General features: G+C 45.9%; 1 protein-coding gene and 1 long non-coding RNA gene across 47 annotated transcripts in view; one reads left to right on the top strand and one right to left on the bottom strand.

Moving 5' to 3' along the window:
* The window catches only part of LOC310758956, a 78,683-nt gene extending 71,838 nt beyond the window's left edge, over window positions 1-6,845 (bottom strand). The window contains exon 1 of the long non-coding RNA XR_014546131.1: window positions 6,714-6,845. This is a non-coding gene — a long non-coding RNA (uncharacterized lncRNA). The remainder of the gene's footprint in view (window positions 1-6,713) is intronic.
* The window catches only part of NRXN1 (neurexin 1), a 986,669-nt gene that overhangs the window by 585,226 nt on the left and 384,381 nt on the right, over window positions 1-17,062 (top strand). The window lies entirely within an intron of this gene.

Below are 17,062 nucleotides of genomic sequence, written 5' to 3'. Positions count from 1 at the left end.
TTTTCTGGTCCTGGTTGCTTCCTCAGGCCTCACCCAACACCCCATGGGCTCTCAGCTGTTTGTTTTCTCCAGTCACATACAATGTACATGGATACACAATGGCATGAAGAACACAGAGATAGCCCTCAGCTATTTCTGCAATTGCGGCTGTGCTTTTCCCAGCCCACTGCAGGCAGAAGAATATCTCATGTTGTATCCATGGACAGCCCAGTTTCTGCTAATGTTTCACAACATGCTTATGTATCCATGCACATAATTGCATGGAGAAAATGAGAGGACTTTGTGCTAAAGCACCAGAATTGTGTTGCAGGTGCAGTTAAGACCAGCCCTTATTCTGTGAATGAAAGCCTCTCTGGACGATGCTTTTTTTTTTATCCCTGTCCCTGTAATTTTAGCTTCTCCATAAAAAGAGAAGGGGAATAAGAGCACAGAAGGCCATGTGCTGTTGTCATCACAAGAGAGGGGGCTTGAGATAATGACAGAAGCCAATATGTACGAAGTAGATGCTCCCCTCGTTCTGCCTGCCGATTACTGCTGTCATTACTGTGAAACCTCTTGTCACCGGGATTGTGCAAACACTGATGTCCTATTGAGAGGGAGTGAGATGAACCGGATGCCAATTAACACGCTGCTCATTTCATTTGACAAAAATTCATGGACACATTGTTTAAAAGGTCACAACTGAAAGCATATTGAAATAACATTTTGGAGACAAGTCAGAAACACACTTGGGCTAGGAAGTTAGCAGATTCCTTTTTTTTTTTTTTAAAAAAAAGCAGATTCTTCTTTTTTAAAAAAATGAAATAAAAGAATATTACAAAGATGTTAAATAATCTCCTCGACCAAGGTCGGAACTAGGTGCTCCATGGCAACCATGACTTGGTTGTTAAGTAACAAGAATTTGTGAATGGGGGGTGGGAGCTTAGCAAGGGAGAAGAAAGAGGTGGGAGAGAGTCCTTTGTTGTTTAGTCGTTTAGTCGTGTCTAACTCTTCGTGACCCCATGGACCAGAGCACGCCAGGCACTTCTGTCTTCCACTGTCTCCTGCAGTTTGGTCAGACTCATGTTTGTAGCTTCGAGAACACTGTCCAACCATCTCGTCCCCGGTCGTCCCCTTCTCCTTCTGCCCTCAATCTTTCCCAACATCAGGGTCTTTTCCAGGGAGTCTTCTCTTCTCATGAGGTGGCCAAAGTATTGGAGCCTCAGCGTCACGATCTGTCCTACCAATGAGCACTCGGGGCTAATTTCCTTAAGAATGGATGCGTTTGATCTTCTTGCAGTCCATGGGACTCTCAAGAGTCTCCTCCAGCAGAGTCCTTAAGGCAAGAAATACTTTTTCTCCCTGATACCCTTCTTCTCAGGCAGGTTCCCTCAGAGAGCCCATCTCCTACTCTGTATGTCCTTCAGGTGGAAAAGTTCTGGAGGGAGACTAGTAGATGGGAGAATAGGTAAGCACAGAGTCACCTTGGCAGGATTTTGCCCTGGAACCAAGGAATACTTTCAAAGAGTGGGAGGATGCATGTGTTGCAGAGAGGGGTGCAAGCTAAGAAACCCCTGCTTCGAGTCTCATCATATCAAAGAATTCACTCTGCAGCCATAGGCAAGACCCTATTTGGGGGAACAGCAATTTTATAGTGGGGATGGGGAAGCTTTGGCCTCCCAGACATTGCTGGGCTCCAACTCCCATCAGCCACAGTCAACATGGCCAGTGGTCAGGGGAGATGGGAGTTGTAGTCCAGCAACAACTGGAGGGCCAGAGATTCCCTCACAGTGTTGTAAGAATTACTGGGATAATGTGTGCGTGAATTGCTTTGAATGCTTGGAAATGCTTGCTTTTAAATGAACATATGAAAAGCCATGAAGAAGAAGAAGAAGAAGAAGAGTTTGGATTTGATATCCCACCTTTCACTCCCCTTCAGGAGTCTCAAAGCGGCTAACAATCTCCTTTCCCTTCCTCCCCCACAACAAACACTCTGTGAGGTGAGTGGGGCTGAGAGACCTCAAAGAAGTGTGACTGGCCCAAGGTCACCCAGCAGCTGCATGTGGAGGAGCGGAGACGCGAACCTGGTTCCCCAGATTACGAGACTACCGCTCTTAACCACTACACCACACTGGCTCTCACCCACACTGGCTCTCAGAAGAGCTCTGCTGGACCACTCCAGCGTTCTGCTTCCCAAAACAGCTAGTGGGGTGAACTTTTCTATGCCATCAGGCTTACAACTGAGAAAGAATATTCCATATTAGATAGCTGATTATTTTTTTTATTTTATTTTTTAAAAAAGTGGCTTTTATTGTATATGTATATATTTGTTAGGGACGCGGGTGGCGCTGTGGGTAAAACCTCAGTGCCTAGGGCTTGCCGATTGCATGGTCGGCAGTTCGAATCCCCGCGGCAGGGTGAGCTCCGTCTTTCGGTCCCAGCTCCTGCCCACCTAGCAGTTCAAAAGCACCCCAAAGTGCAAGTAGATAAATAGGTACTGCTTTATAGCGGGAAGGTAAACGGCATTTCCGTGTGCTGCGCTGGTGCTGGCTCGCCAGAGCAGCTTTGTCACGGAAGTGACCCGGAAGTGTCTCCGGACAGCGCTGGCCCCGGCCTCTTAAGTGAGATGGGCGCACAACTCTAGAGTCGGACACGACTGGCCCGTACGGGCAGGGGTACCTTTACCTTTATATATTTGTTATAAATCAGTTCAATTTTTTCATGAAATTGTGGTATACTAGTATTTTTTTAATAGATAGATAAGTAAATAAAGTAAATATTGACGGACTTGTCCTCTACAAACATGTTTAATCTTGTTTTCAATACAACTAAGCCCATGACCATTTTTAGCATAAATAAAATTAATTTGCAAGCTTGCCAGTGTTCTGCAGAATACGCTTTGTCTTAGCAAGGATTTGTGGGATACCCAGCCTCATATAAGCAACATGTTTAAGTCTAATTGATGCATTAAAGGATTAAGATCATAGAGTAAGTTGCCCTGCCAGGCTTAGCTCACTTTGTGAGGGACTAGGTAATCAAGCCTCTGTTCCCTTCCGTCAACTAGAGAAGCTCAGTGTGTGAAGAGGTTTTGAGCTGGTTACTGCAGCTTAGACCACATGGCTCTTACAAGCCATTCTTGTGTTCCTATACCAGTAATTTAGGCACTTTTACCACTGTAACTAAGGCAAATTTTACTGCCCGTCCAACATTTTCTGAATGTAAGGGAAAGCACATGAATCTGACCTTTGGAAGAGTTTGTAAGAAAGCCATTTTTAACTTACCAAATGTGTGGTCTTTTTCTAGGCTAAGGGAAGGGGGAAACTTTGGAAGGAACTTAGAAGGGCATATTTTAAAGGTCTAGCAGCCTACTTCACTGCACGTTTTGTAATTTTAAATCTCTGTTGGGGTTCTCTCACCAAAGAGTGCTTGCCCCAAACCTGGATCTTGGCATCCAGGGAATTCTCCTTTTCATGCCTATAGTTTTCCTGGCCACCCAGCAGGATTAAGGCTGGTTTTCTCACTGCAAAAAAAACTGTAATATGTGTGGTGTTGACACTTTTTTCGCCCCCTTACTCTGTTGATGTATTGTTGTTGACTGCTAACTTGGATGTGCTCAACACCTCCCCACTCCAACTGTCTGTTACTGGAACGAGACACAGCTACTCTGGGTCTGGAATTCTTCTGGGCTTTGCCTAGGATTGTGTTCTCTTTGCTTTTGATCCCGTTTTGTAAAATATGCATTTCAAGAATTGGCCAAATGGGTTGTAAGCCACAATCTTACTGAGAAACCAGGAGGATATTCAGATTCTCTCAGAACTCGTGCACTCACTTGGGCAGTGCTGGACTGCACTTTGTTGTTGCTGTTTAGTCATGTCCGACTCTTCGTGACCCCATGGACCAGAGCACGCCAGGCACTCCTGTCTTCCACTGCCTCCCGCAGTTTGGTCAAACTCATGCTGGTAGCTTCGAGAACACTGTCCAACCTTCTCGTCCTCTGTCGTCCCCTTCTCATTGTGCCCTCCATCTTTCCCAACATTAGGGCCTTTTCCAGGGAGTCTTCTCTTCTCATGAGGTGGCCAAAGTATTGGAGCCTCAACTTCACGATCTGTCCTTCCAGTCAGCACTCAGGGCTGATTTCCCTCAGAATGGATAGGTTTGATCTTCTTGCAGTCCATGGGACTCTCAAGAGTCTCCTCCAATCAGATAATTCAAAAGCATCAATTCTTCGGCGATCAGCCTTCTTTATGGTCCAGCTCTCACTTCCATACATCACTACTGGGAAAACCATAGCTTTAACTATACAGACCTTTGTTGGCAAGGTGATGTCTCTGCTTTTTAAGATGCTGTCTAGGTTTGCCATCGCTTTTCTCCCAAGAAGCAGGAGTCTTTTAATTTCGTGGCTGCTGTCACCATCTGCAGTGATCATGGAGCCTAAGAAAGTAAAATCTCTCACTGCCTCCATTTCTTCCCCTTCTATTTGCCAGGAGGTGATGGGACCAGTGGCCATGATCTTCGTTTTTTGAGGACAAATCCTTGCACAGTCACAAAGTAACTGCAAGGTCTAAGGCAGAGATGGGCAACCTGTGGCCCTCCCAAGGTTGCTAAACTGCAACTCTTATAACCCCTGAGCATTGGCCATATTTTCTGCGCCCAAAGGGAATCCCATGGCATCAGGACAGCCACAGGTTAGCAACTTGTTCCCTTTTCAGGTATAAAAAGAGAATAAGACAATGGCCAACATTCTGAACATTTTGCTTGGATGTGAAGTGAGATGTGGACTGTTGAGCATTTCTGTCAATTAAAGTACTGTGGAGATGTTTAATAAGAATCAGCCTCCCTGGTCCTTGTGCATTCTTTGCACATGTTAAATGATGTCTTCTGTGGCTCTGAATTGGCTTGCCCTTTGCCAAGGTTGAGGAGATGTAAGTATGTGGGAAAGGGGAACAAATGAGGGCTTGGCAGACTCTTTGGTAGAGGATTGCTACAATTTAAACTTGTCGCCACTTATGAGCTACTCCCTGGGGGGACAAAAGGAAAACCTAATTTTACTCTCAAAGGCTGAGCTGTAAACAAGGTTTAGTCCTACTAATCACACAGCAGTGGAGCTGGGTCTTGAAAAATATGTTATTGGGAGTTCCAATAAAGCACATACTTAATAAAAAAAGAATTAAAGTAGCCAGTATGCTCTGTTGCTGCTTAGTTAAAGTATTTCTCAAGATTGCTTTTCTTCTCTTTCCAACCACCCCTGCTTAGTAAATTGCACATTAATATTAGAGTGTTTCAATATGCATTGCCTTAATCAGAGGGACCTCTGAGTGAAAGCTTGCTTGGGGACTCCTGAGCATCTCTCCAAGACACTCTAAAGGGTACATAAACAAGGCATTAGAGCTCCGATTTCTCTTTCTCTCCCCCTTCTCGCTGTTCTTTATTTTATTGCATAGCTCCACGGCCTGTTTTATGGGAACGGGGCTTTGTGCAACAGTCAATACTCAGCCTGCAGGCTAGACACATTTATGAGACATGCATGCAAACACACACACACACATACACACTTTGCTTTTTTAGAATGGGAACGAATGCATTCTAGGCCCCAACTACACTATGCATTTAAAGCAGTTATCATACCATTTTAAGCAGTCATGGCTCCCCTCCAGAAAATCTTGGGAAGTGTAGTTAAGGGAGCTGAGAGTTAATAGGAAGCCCCTATTCCCTTCACAGAACCAAGATTTCCAGACATAGGTGCCGACTCCCTGGGGCCCTGGGTGCCTGAGAACCCACGAAATTCCCCATGAAGGGGCCGGGCACTCATAAATTTCTGTGCCAGGGCCTTGCATGCTGCATGGCACCCATGGCTCTGAGCACCCACGGTTGCAGAGCCAAGTTGACACTCCTATTTCCAGAGTTCCCTGGGAAGGGAGATTGGCTCTGGAAATTGTATCTCTGTGAGGGGTTCACTAACAAGTCTCAACGCCCTTAGCAAACCACACTTCCCATGAACCTTTGAGGGACGCCATGACTGTTTGAAGTGGCATGATGATGCGTGAAATATATAGTGCAGTTGGGGCCTTAGTTAAACGTATATACATGGCTGTGTACCCCAGCCTTCGTCAACCTGGTGGCCTCTAAATGCTGCTGGACTCCAACTCTCATCAGCCCCAATTGCCTGTGGTTATGGAGGTGGCAGCTCAAAATATGGAGAGCACCAGGTCAGGAAGGAACTGTGTGGCCTAACCATAAGGACATAAGAACAACCCTGCAGGATCAGGCCAGTGGACCATCTGGTCCAGCATCCTGTTGACACAGTGGCCAACCAGACAAAAGTGGAAAGCCTGCAAAAAGAATGTGTGCCCCAATATTACACCATTTGGGGTTGGAACTTGAGTCCCCAGTTTGAGGGTTATTTACAACTATGTGTCATGTTCAGCTTTTTCTAATAATTGGAAAATCTTCATGCTCTAAATCATTGGGTAGCACATTATTATTATTATTATTATTATTATTATTATTAATTGTATTTATACCTTGCCCATCTGGCTGGGTTTTCCCAGCCACTCTGGGCAGCTTACAGCATATCTAAAAATGCAATAAAAACATCAAGCATTAAAAAACCTCCCGATATAGGGCTGCCTCCAGATGTCTTCTAAAAGTTGTGTAATTCTTTACTTCCTTGACATCTGATGGGAGGAAATTCCACAGAGAGGGTGCCACTACCCAGAAGGCCCTCTGCCTGGTACCCTTTAACTTCATTTCTCACAATGAGGGACCCAGCAGAAGGCTCTCGGCGCTGGATCTCAGTGTCTGGGCTGAACAATGGGGGTGGAGATGCTCCTTCAAGTATACTGGGCTGAGGCCTTTTAGGGCTTCGAAGGTCAACACCAACACTATGAATTGTGTTTGGAAACGTACTGGGAGCCAGTAAAAATCTTTTCGGACCGGTGTTATATGCAGCGGAGGAGGAAGCCTCTTGGGTGCCTGGGGTGGGGTGAGGGTGGGGCGCACCACGGGGCCTCCAGAGCCTGCCTGCCTCGTCCCACTCAGCCACCCTACCACTTGGGGGGAGGCAGCGGGCGGACCGTTTGGGCAGTGCAGAGCCTGCGTGCGCCCAAGCCACTGCGTCTCTCCCAGGAGAGACGTGTGGCTCGGGCGCACTGCAGGCCCTGCGGTGAGTGCCACCCAGCATTTTGTCACCCCCCCTCAGTGGTGACACCAGGGGTGATCCGCACCCACCGTACTCCCCTTCCTCCACCTCTGATTATGTGGTCCCAGCGGCCACTCCCAGTCACCAGTCTAGCTGCTGCATTCTGGATTAAGCATCCCCCAGACACAATTAGCCACTCAATCAGTGGGCCTGAGCATCTTTCTACATTTGCATTCATTATTATTATCATGCCCCAAAGCTAGTAAATATAAACATTTACATGTGAATGCTAACAATCTCCAGCATTTTGTGTGTGTGTGTGTGTGTGAACATCTGAAAATATAGTTGTATTTCCTCACTCTCTGGGCATACACCAGTGTACACTCATGATCTCATTAAGGGTGCTGTCAGCATTTATTAGTGTGTCGCTGTACATTCATAAATAGACAAATGCCATGTGAGGATGTTAGCGTTCACATAATAAAATGGAACTTCCATATGTTCTGTGTGTACACTGGAGGCAAGGGGTGTGGATGGGTGGGGAGAGACTGTCTATATTATTTTATACATTTCTAAGTACCAAAACCTCTTCACTACCAAGCCATCGTAATGATATTATCTTGGAGCAAGGGCCTTACTGGAAGCCAGAAGGAAAATGATGACTAAGAAAATGCCCCTCATTGAACAGACTCAACGCTTGTATTTAATTATTGGAGAATTACAAATCAATGCTACTGTAAAACACTCTGAGGCGGCTTGGAGAAAAGTCAAGTTCATTTCTTGCCCAAGTAAATTAGATTGCAAAAGTCAGCCAAAAAATAACAACAGTGTTCTTTTCTCTACCAGATAGCCTTAACATTACTTGTTTCTGGTGAGATTGTCCCATTGCCCTGTCCCGAACATTTCTTCATCCGTCACAGAGTGCTTGGGAAATGAAGAGGGAGTTCACCTTTCTCTCGCAAGATTAGGGAGCCATCCTTGCATTTGATCGCCTATTCTGGAATATATTGAGGGAATAAATAATGGTGAATGATGGCCTTCACGCTTGTGGCTTTTGCAGTTTCCAGGACTCCTTGATGGAGTTATAGCTCCTACTGCTCACAACAGTCCTGGGTCTTATTTTATATCGCACATCAATCCAAGTTCTCTTACCCTCATGCTATCACCTTTTCTGCTTTTCTGTTCTGTTCTTCCATGATGCCAAACTCTCAACTGTCCCAATTGCCATTTTCCCAGCCCAGCTATCTCTCCATGTTTCTGACTTGCACTTTGTTTCCCAGCTGCTTCTCCTGGCATTAAACCAATGTCTCTGTTCACACAATACACTTTGCTATGTGGAAAGCTTACACGAGGTGCTTAGCTGATTTGCTCATGTTAAGAACTGGTGGATTGCTCAGCTTCCGTGCTGTCCAATGCAGTTATAGTGCAACATTCCTCGGAATTTGTTTGTTTTTAATGTGAAATGCGCACTTTTATGTAAGACACTCCTTTTCAATACACTCCCCAGTGTGATACAAATTTTGTATACATCCATGACGTAAAATACAGGTCTTCACACACACTTTTGGTGCATCTTCCTTCTGCAGGGCCTGTAAAACAGAACTATTCCGCCTGGCTTTCAATTTGAACTTAGACTAATCTTTTATCCCCCTTCCTTTCCTTCCTCTCCCCTTTTTATGAAGATTACCCTCTCTGGGATCCCACAGCTAATTCTCTCCTGGTCTCCTCACTGGCCCAAATAATTTAGCCAGCTAGCCCTGGTGATCATCTAATGTTTATTGGATTGCTTTTCCCCCTAAATTGATTTTTTTTTAATTCTGAATTTATTGTTATTTACATTTTATACTGTATTTTATGCTGTTTTTGTTGCATCCATTAAGTGTTTTAAATTTGTTGTTAGCTGCCCTGAGCCCGGTTTTCTGAACCAGGAAGGGTAGGGTATAAATAAAAATGTATTATTATTATTATTATCTAAAATGCACTGCAAAATCTGGAGTGGCACACAGCCCAAATGGGAGTTGCATTCCCTTCAAGCTCAGGAGAATGGGATTGAGCTGGTCCACTGCAAAAAGCAGACCAAGCAATGCCCTCCCTCACGCCTAAGCAGGCCCCAAGGTTGCAGTGCTGCAGCAGGCGCCTCAGGCCTTCTTTCTTCCACACTTGAATGACATCACTACAGATGGTTAGATGAAGGTTCTGCAGCTACCAGTTCAACAGGACCAGGTGACCATAGTGACCGGTGTGGTTCCCCCAAGCTGCTTTCTTTGGCTTCCTGGCTCCTCTGTCAGAGCAACATCAGTCAGATACAGCAAAAGCAGAGCTCAGATTCCATGAACTCCAGCCTTGAAAAGGGGTTAACTTAATGGATTCTGTCTGGGTTCACTTTCTAGATGAAATGCATGGCTAACATTGCGGGTATCACAATGAGTCACTGTGGAAAAAGCAGTCGATTCGGCCACTTTTATTAGGCAGGACTCATATTGTGCTCGAAAGCAGTGCAGTTGCTGGACGACTGCTACATTCTGCCATTTTCCTCATAGATATTAAGTTCAGCCCATCCATGTACTGGTTGATAAGTGCTTCTGTGTTCCTGTTGACTTATTCAAAAGAGCACAATTTTACAGCTGCTGCTTAACAGCAGCAGCAGCAGCAACAACAACAACAACAACAACCAGCTGCACAAAAATCAGTGTCAGCCCTGGAATCCTACAATGGAATCCATTCCTCATCTAGTCTTTTGTGTTTAGCAAACCCCAGTGGAATCTAGAACTTGTGTAGTGCTGTGAATTTGTCTATGTGGCTATGCAAGTCCATTCCAGAAATAGAGATGACAGTGAATTTCCCCCCGTGCAAGCCTAGAGAATAACGTGGCAGCTTGCAAAAACCCATACAGCCTAATTTGAGGGAGAAGCAGGCTTTTTAAGCGTTTAAATTCTTCTCCGGCTCAAATTGAAATCCAAGCCAGAGAATAACTGTTGGCTCCCCTCCCTTGTTATTGTCAGCCCTTGCTGCCACCCAACCCAAATATAAACCTCCTTCCCTTCAGTGCAGGTGAGAGATGCAGCAGGAGACAAGAAGAGGGAGGTTACATCCTGAGGTGCTGAAGAACAGCATGTCAGGGCTCAAAGTTCAGGGGACTATGAGAGATGTATTTCTGGCAAGGCGGCTGGTGCCGATGGCTGGTTGGAAGGCTGAGGAATGCAATGGACAGAAGAAGCATGTGTCCAGGTTCCCAGATTGGCTTGGGGAAATGTTATAAGTCTGACTTTTTCTTCCCCTGGAAGAAATCACATATTTTTCTGGGTTTATCCAAGGTGAATATTTGGAGAACTCGCCCATCCCTATCTGGAAAGACTTACACTCCCGAGAGATCTATTTTGAGGTAGCTCTGTTAGTACAGAACACTTACCAGCAATCTCAGAATAAATGAGTTTCAACAGACTTGTTGAGGGGTTTTCTTTGTGTGTGCCTGTTACTCGGATGCTGCAAGAATGTGAATCAAAGAAAAGCATTACGTTGAAGCAATAGGTGAAAGAAGAACAGAGGTTTCTGTCAAGGATGACCTGTTGTAGGGATGCTCTCCAGGAAGCAGTCACCACAATGAGTAAACTTACTTGAGCGTGGATGAGCTGGTAGTTTGTTCATACTCAAGCAAATTAATTCATGTATGTGCACGTGTGGCAGGAACCTAAGATTCACATTAGGCCCTCAGGAAGCGTCCTCTTAAAGAAGCAAGTCAATCAAATAAGAGGGAACTTTCTTGCAGGTGTTTCTGCTTGTATTCCCCCCCCCCCGAGATAATGGTGCACAAGGAATCCAGATTTAACAAACCATGGCTTCAGAGCAAGAATTGAAGGTTTGTATGAGGAGCCTTTTTTCTCCCCGAGGGCCACATTTCCTCCCAGGAGCCACGTGCCAGTGGTGAGCGGTGCCAGAGGCAAAAAGCAGGTGGAGCAATGGAAATGAATTTTAGCTTTGTACAGGAGCAGACCACACTCACACACCCCTCTCTATCCTCTATCCTGGCCAGGGCTGGCCCACCCATGAGGCAAGGTGAGGCAACTTCTTCAGGCAGCAGGATCTGCAAGGGCAGCAGATCTGACCTCCAAGGCATGCATCACCCACTGTTGCTGCCTGCTACCGTGGCAACAACAACTATGGTGTGCTCCTTGGGGACCAGATCTGTCTCCTCTCCAGCAGCGGCTCCCCCCCCCCCTGCCACCTCAACAGCTTCCTGTTGGAAAATAAGAGGAACTTCCTGTCTTCATCCTTGTTCCCAATGTAGATATTTATTCTCTGCTTGCAGATCTTCACTTGCCACTTCTTCCGTAGTGCAGGGGGGGGCACTATTTTGTGATTCACCTCTGGTGCCAAAATGAACAACAACAACAACAATAATAATTAATAATAATAGTTTATTTATACCCCACCCATCTGGCTGGGTTTCCCCAGCCACTCTATGCGGCTTCCAACAAAGTATTAAAATACAGTGGTCTGTTAAACGTTAAAAGCTTCCCTAAAGAGGGCTGCCTTCAGATGTCTTCTAAAAGTCTGGTAGTTGTTCTTCTCTTTGACATCTGGTGGGAGGGCGTTCCACAGGGCGGGTGCCACTACCAAGAAGGCCCCCTGCCTGGTTCTCTGTAACTTGGCTTCTTGCAGTGAGGGAACCGCCAGAAGGCCCTCAGCGCTGGACCTCAGTGTCCGGGCTGAACGATGGGGGTGGAGACGCTCCTTCAGGTATACTGGACCGAGGCCATCTTGGGTCAGCTCTGATCCAGGGCAGCATTATCAGAGCTCCAGGACACGTCCCAGCAAGGCAAAAACATTCAAGGAGGGAGCAAAGCAGGGCTGGTGAAGACTGTGCCCTTAGGAGAGAGACTGTGACATGGGGAAGAATCTGGAGGGTCTGGTAGAGAGGCTGCTTTTGCCCCTAGACCTGAGGTTGAAGAGTTGCTGCTGGTCAGTCCTGAACTAGATGGACCAGTTGGTTTAAGGCAGATTCCTATCTTATTTAAGAATGTCAATAAAAGGTTCACTGTGATGCAGCCCTTATCTGCAATGTAACTAAGTAATTTCCCATTCTAGTGCTTTAATTCCATAATGCAGGCACAGCAATGTGCCCTGAAATCCCACTGTAATTGTGTATTAATCTTGTTCATGCATACTGACACAGCTGAGTGCCAACTCAGGTGGTGCTTTGTTTTTCAGTATTGAAATAAAAGCTTGCAGTAGACTAAGGCATTACACAGATTAAAATTTGGGGGAAGCAGAAATTACAAACAAAATGTAATTTAGGGACTCCACTAGATTGGAAAGAAGAAAAAGCGATTTATATGCGTTGTATATGCAATATAACATTGTGCTACGAGGTGGCGCTGTGGAGCCCCATTTCTCTCTGCCTGTTCTCCCTGTTTAGATTTATAACACGTTTAACCGAAACGCTTCTCTGACGTGTCTAGATCCAGCCTAGGTGTCAGACACACCTTTTCCAAGCAGGCCTTCCAGAGGCAAGAATCAACTTTGGAAGAAACAATATCAACAGAGCGCCATCTGCAGAGTGTCATTCACCTCTGGTTAATCGCAGCCAGTGCAACCACAAGGATGATGAGCCTGACTAGATTTGAAATTACAGGCAGAAGTTTTATACGGACTCATATCATCTCTAAATGAGATGCTTTTTCCGTGGTGTCAGTTCACATTCTCTGCTGCCAGTCATCGGGTGCGGAGACATCTTCATGGATGTTGTTCCATGCTGTGACGATCTGAGGTTCCTTCATATATTCCCTACATCTTTTTAGAGGAAAGAAGGAAGATAAAGAAGGATGTAAGCCCCACACTGTGGGTTAAACCACAGAGCCTAGGACTTGCCAATCAGAAGGTTGGTGGTTCGAAACCCCGTGACGGGGTGAGCTCGGTCCCTGCTTCTGCCAACCTAGCAGTTCGAAAGCACATCAAAGTGCAAGTAGATAAATAGGTACTGCTCCAGCAGGAAGGTAAACGGCGTTTCCATGCACCACTCTGGTTCACCAGAAGCAGCCACATGACCTGGAATCTGTACTCCGGCTCCCTCGGCCAGTAAAGCGAGATGAGCGCCACAACCCCAGAGTCGGTCTCGACTTGACCTAATGGTCAGGGGTCCCTTTACCTTTTTAAGCCCCGCACTCACCCAGTACACACACAGTGCAGTGTGTCCAGGACCCAACATTGCCCCAGCCTCAGAACCCAACACCCAAGAGATGAATGTTAGGAAGCCGCAGAGGAGCTGGAGTTGGCATAAAGCGGATAGTGGAGCAACTGTTGCCTTGGCAACAAACCGAGTGGCTTCCAAGCCAAAACCACAGGGATCAGTGCCTCTGTTGCCACGGCGATGGGGACTTGATGTCCAAGAAGGCAAACCCCAGGTGACTTGTAGGAATTGGGCGAAGGGCAGCCTGGATGCAAAGCCTGCCAGTGTCTGGCATTGTTGTTGTTGTTGTTGTTGTTTCAATTTATATACCACCCTTTATCAAAAGATCTGAGGGCGGTGTACAACATTAAAAAAAAATTACAGAACATCAATAAGAAAAGCATAATAAAAAAATACTGACAGAGAGACAATGATAAAGTAGTTAATGACAATAATAAAGTAGTCGAAGGCCGTGGATTATTTAATAGCCATAGGTCCGTATAGTTAAAGCTATGGTTTTCCCAGTAGTGATGTATGGAAGTGAGAGCTGGACCATAAAGAAGGCTGACCGCCGAAGAATTGATGCTTTTGAATTATGGTGCTGGAGGAGACTCTTGAGAGTCCCATGGACTGCAAGAAGATCAAACGCATCCATTCTGAAGGAAATCAGCCCTGAGTGCTCACTGGAAGGACAGATCCTGAAGCTGAGGCTCCAATACTTTGGCCACCTCATGAGAAGACTCCCTGGAAAAGACCCTGATGTTGGGAAAGATTGAGGGCACAAGGAGAAGGGGACGACAGAGGATGAGATGGTTGCACGGTATTCTCGAAGCTACCAGCAAGAGTTTGACCAAACTGCGGGAGGCAGTGGAAGACAGGAGTGCTCTGGTCCATGGGGTCACGAAGAGTCGGACACGCCTAAAAAACAACAACAGGCCTTGGTAAAGAGGCGTGTTTCTTCCTGGTGCCTAAAGACATGTAATGACGGTGCCAGGCGAGCCTCTCTGGGGAGAGCGTTACACAGTGGGGTGAGGAGGGCTGGGCTGTGTTTCTCTGGAAGCACCCAGGTAGAGAGTACAGGGAGGAGCTGGAGGAGGCATATGGGTAAGACTGACCCCCAACCACATCCCCACAGCTGAGGATATTAACAGGAACAGATGCCAAGCTTAAATGGGGGGAAAGGAAGTGAGAATCACACTTCAGATGCCCAGACATGATCCCAGCTGCCCTTGGCAGCGACAGGAATGTTTCATTGCTTTCTATTCTGCACGCATGTGGACGTGACGGAGCAGACACTCGTGTAGTGTGTTTGTGACAAGAGATATATGCAGGGCTATGCATCTCGATTGCGAAGGTGTCGCGTCTGAAACAGCTTGCGGTGCTAAGTGATCTCTGTGCTTTCCGTGGCAAATTTAGTTAATCATAAATGGCTTTGTGTTCCCGGGGAACTTGACTATTTTAACTGCCAGTTCTGGAACTGCTTTTGTCAGTTACAGCTTTGCTTTTCCATTTGAGTGGGAGTGAGACATCTCTATAGTCCATAAACATCTGTTGCATAAATGCAGAAAAGGGGGGAAGGGAGGGGGAAGAGCACAGCAAACTCTTCAGAGAGGTGGCATTGTTAGTGAGTGGTTCAGGGGCTTTATGCCATGCCCTGGGCCTTCTGCACTCCCTCTTCTTATGAACTTTAAAAAAAGCTAGCATACAGGTTGGCTTGGTGTGCTGGAAAACACAGTGAGACCCTAGCCACTCACACATTTAATTTGCTTTCCCGTTGTGGCACAGATTCTGTCATTCAATGGTTGCTCTGTGTTCCTGCAGTGTATCGACTGCTGACAGGGGACTTGTAACTATATGCAGTATCTGACTGGGAGGGAGAAGAAGGACTCAGCTTCAAATAAAACATTTTAAATGTGTTGTAAATTGCAATATACAAATGTGACACTAGATGGCATCAGTGAGCTATGCAAAATTCAATGTGTTTTTCAAAGTGTGTATTTTTTAAAAAGCATTTTCACAGCTTTTTTAAATATGTGTGTAGATTCCACCGAAGTGCGTGTGAATGAGGGAGAAGTCATGTTAGGTGTTGGATGGGAAACTCTAAGAATTGTTGCTGTGTGATGGGAACAGGGATTCTAAGAACTCTCAGCGCCCTCCACAAACTGCAGTCCCCATGATTCTTTGTGGCAAGGTGTGGCTATTTAAAGTGGTATTGTTGTTGGCATTCGTCTGTTGGGAGAGAAACATTGGGGTGCACCTCCAAGGGTGAAGCCAAACCTATGCGTTGACAGCACTGAAGTGACCTCTGTGGGGCACAAGCCTGGGCAATGTGAATGGAGATCTTGGGATGCCCAGACAACAAGGCCCCCTCTTGGCCTCACAGATGTTGTCCAAAGGAAAGCAGAGCAATACATTTGGCACCAGCTTGGTCGCAGGAGTTGCCAAGATGTGGCTTACAAGGCACCATCCAACCACCTTAGGGACTCTACTCCAGATTTGTGTGGTCTTTACTCCTTAGCCTTTTCTTCTCCTGAAATTGTGCCCCAAGGCAGTGGAGGTGTGGCGATCACACAGGGTCCCCGGACGTTTGACGGTCTATTGATCCCTGTGCTACCACTGTGATTGCCTCTTCACTGCCACCAACCCGTTTCTCATGGGTACACACGGAGTCCAGACAGTTGTTAACATTAACAAATAATCAAGTTTATTTTTATAAGCATGAACAAGTTTAAGGTTTCAGTTAATTTTTCTTGTCAGTTTCTTAATCTTAGTTACTTTACTGACCTATTCGTTCCTAACAACTTCAAACTGATTATCCCAACTATCTATCTGACTCCACCTAATAGTTCCTCTCACTCTCTCACCACACAACTTGACCAACCCACAGACTTATCCTCCCTCTTCCTTCTCCAACTCCCAACCCTCAACTGACTTCCACACAACACCAACTCTAACTCCTCCCCTTGAGTTCCCACTGGCCAATCACATCACACTCATTTAACCCTTTCCTTATGACCCACTTAGGAGGCAAACGCCACAGGAGGTAGACAGATTCATCCATCCCTTCATCCAATTTGCATACAGCAGGTGTGGGGAACCTTTGCCATTCCAAGTGATTCCGAACTACAACTCCCATCATTCCCGCCATTGGCCCTGCTTTCTGGGGCTAATGGGAGTTGTAATCCAACAGCATCTTGAGACCCAAAGGTTCCCCACACCAGGCATACAGCAAACCCAGAAATATTGTTGCCACCCTGTAGATCAGAGTAAGCCTTGAGAGCAAGAACTTTTTACCCTCTGAAAATTGGCCTGAGCTTGGATCTACGCAGATAAATTGGCATATACAGATGTTATGTAAATGTATGTCATGGTCTTGGGTCCCGAGTCTTTTTTTAAAGGCCAGCAAAACCCCTGCTGCAACACGACAAGATGGGCTTTTAGAGTCATTAAAATTTCATAGCCATTTCCAGCCAAACCATTCAATAACTCATTACCAATTAAAAACTCTGATATTGCGCTGTACGGAAAAGCCTGCTCCTTCTTGTTGTTGTTGTTTTGGGGGAGGACCTCTGGGAGAGATGCATGTGTGTGTTGTGGTGTGAATTTTACTTAGTGTAAGAGAAATGGGCCCTTAGCGCCATCTTGCTTTTCCTTCCAGATTTCACACCTTCAGGGAACACTTCCAACAATAGTTTGTTTGCCAAGGAAAGCCTGCATTGTGTGTTATTTTATAAAACAATTATAAACATCTAAAAGCACACGAAACTGTCAATAGAAGG

Source organism: Podarcis filfolensis (assembly GCF_964270895.1).
Source record: "Podarcis filfolensis genome assembly, chromosome: 3".
NCBI classification, from domain to species: domain Eukaryota; kingdom Metazoa; phylum Chordata; class Lepidosauria; order Squamata; family Lacertidae; genus Podarcis; species Podarcis filfolensis.
The sequence above is the reverse complement of the archived record's forward strand: the minus strand, read 5'-3'. Positions and strand labels throughout refer to the sequence as shown.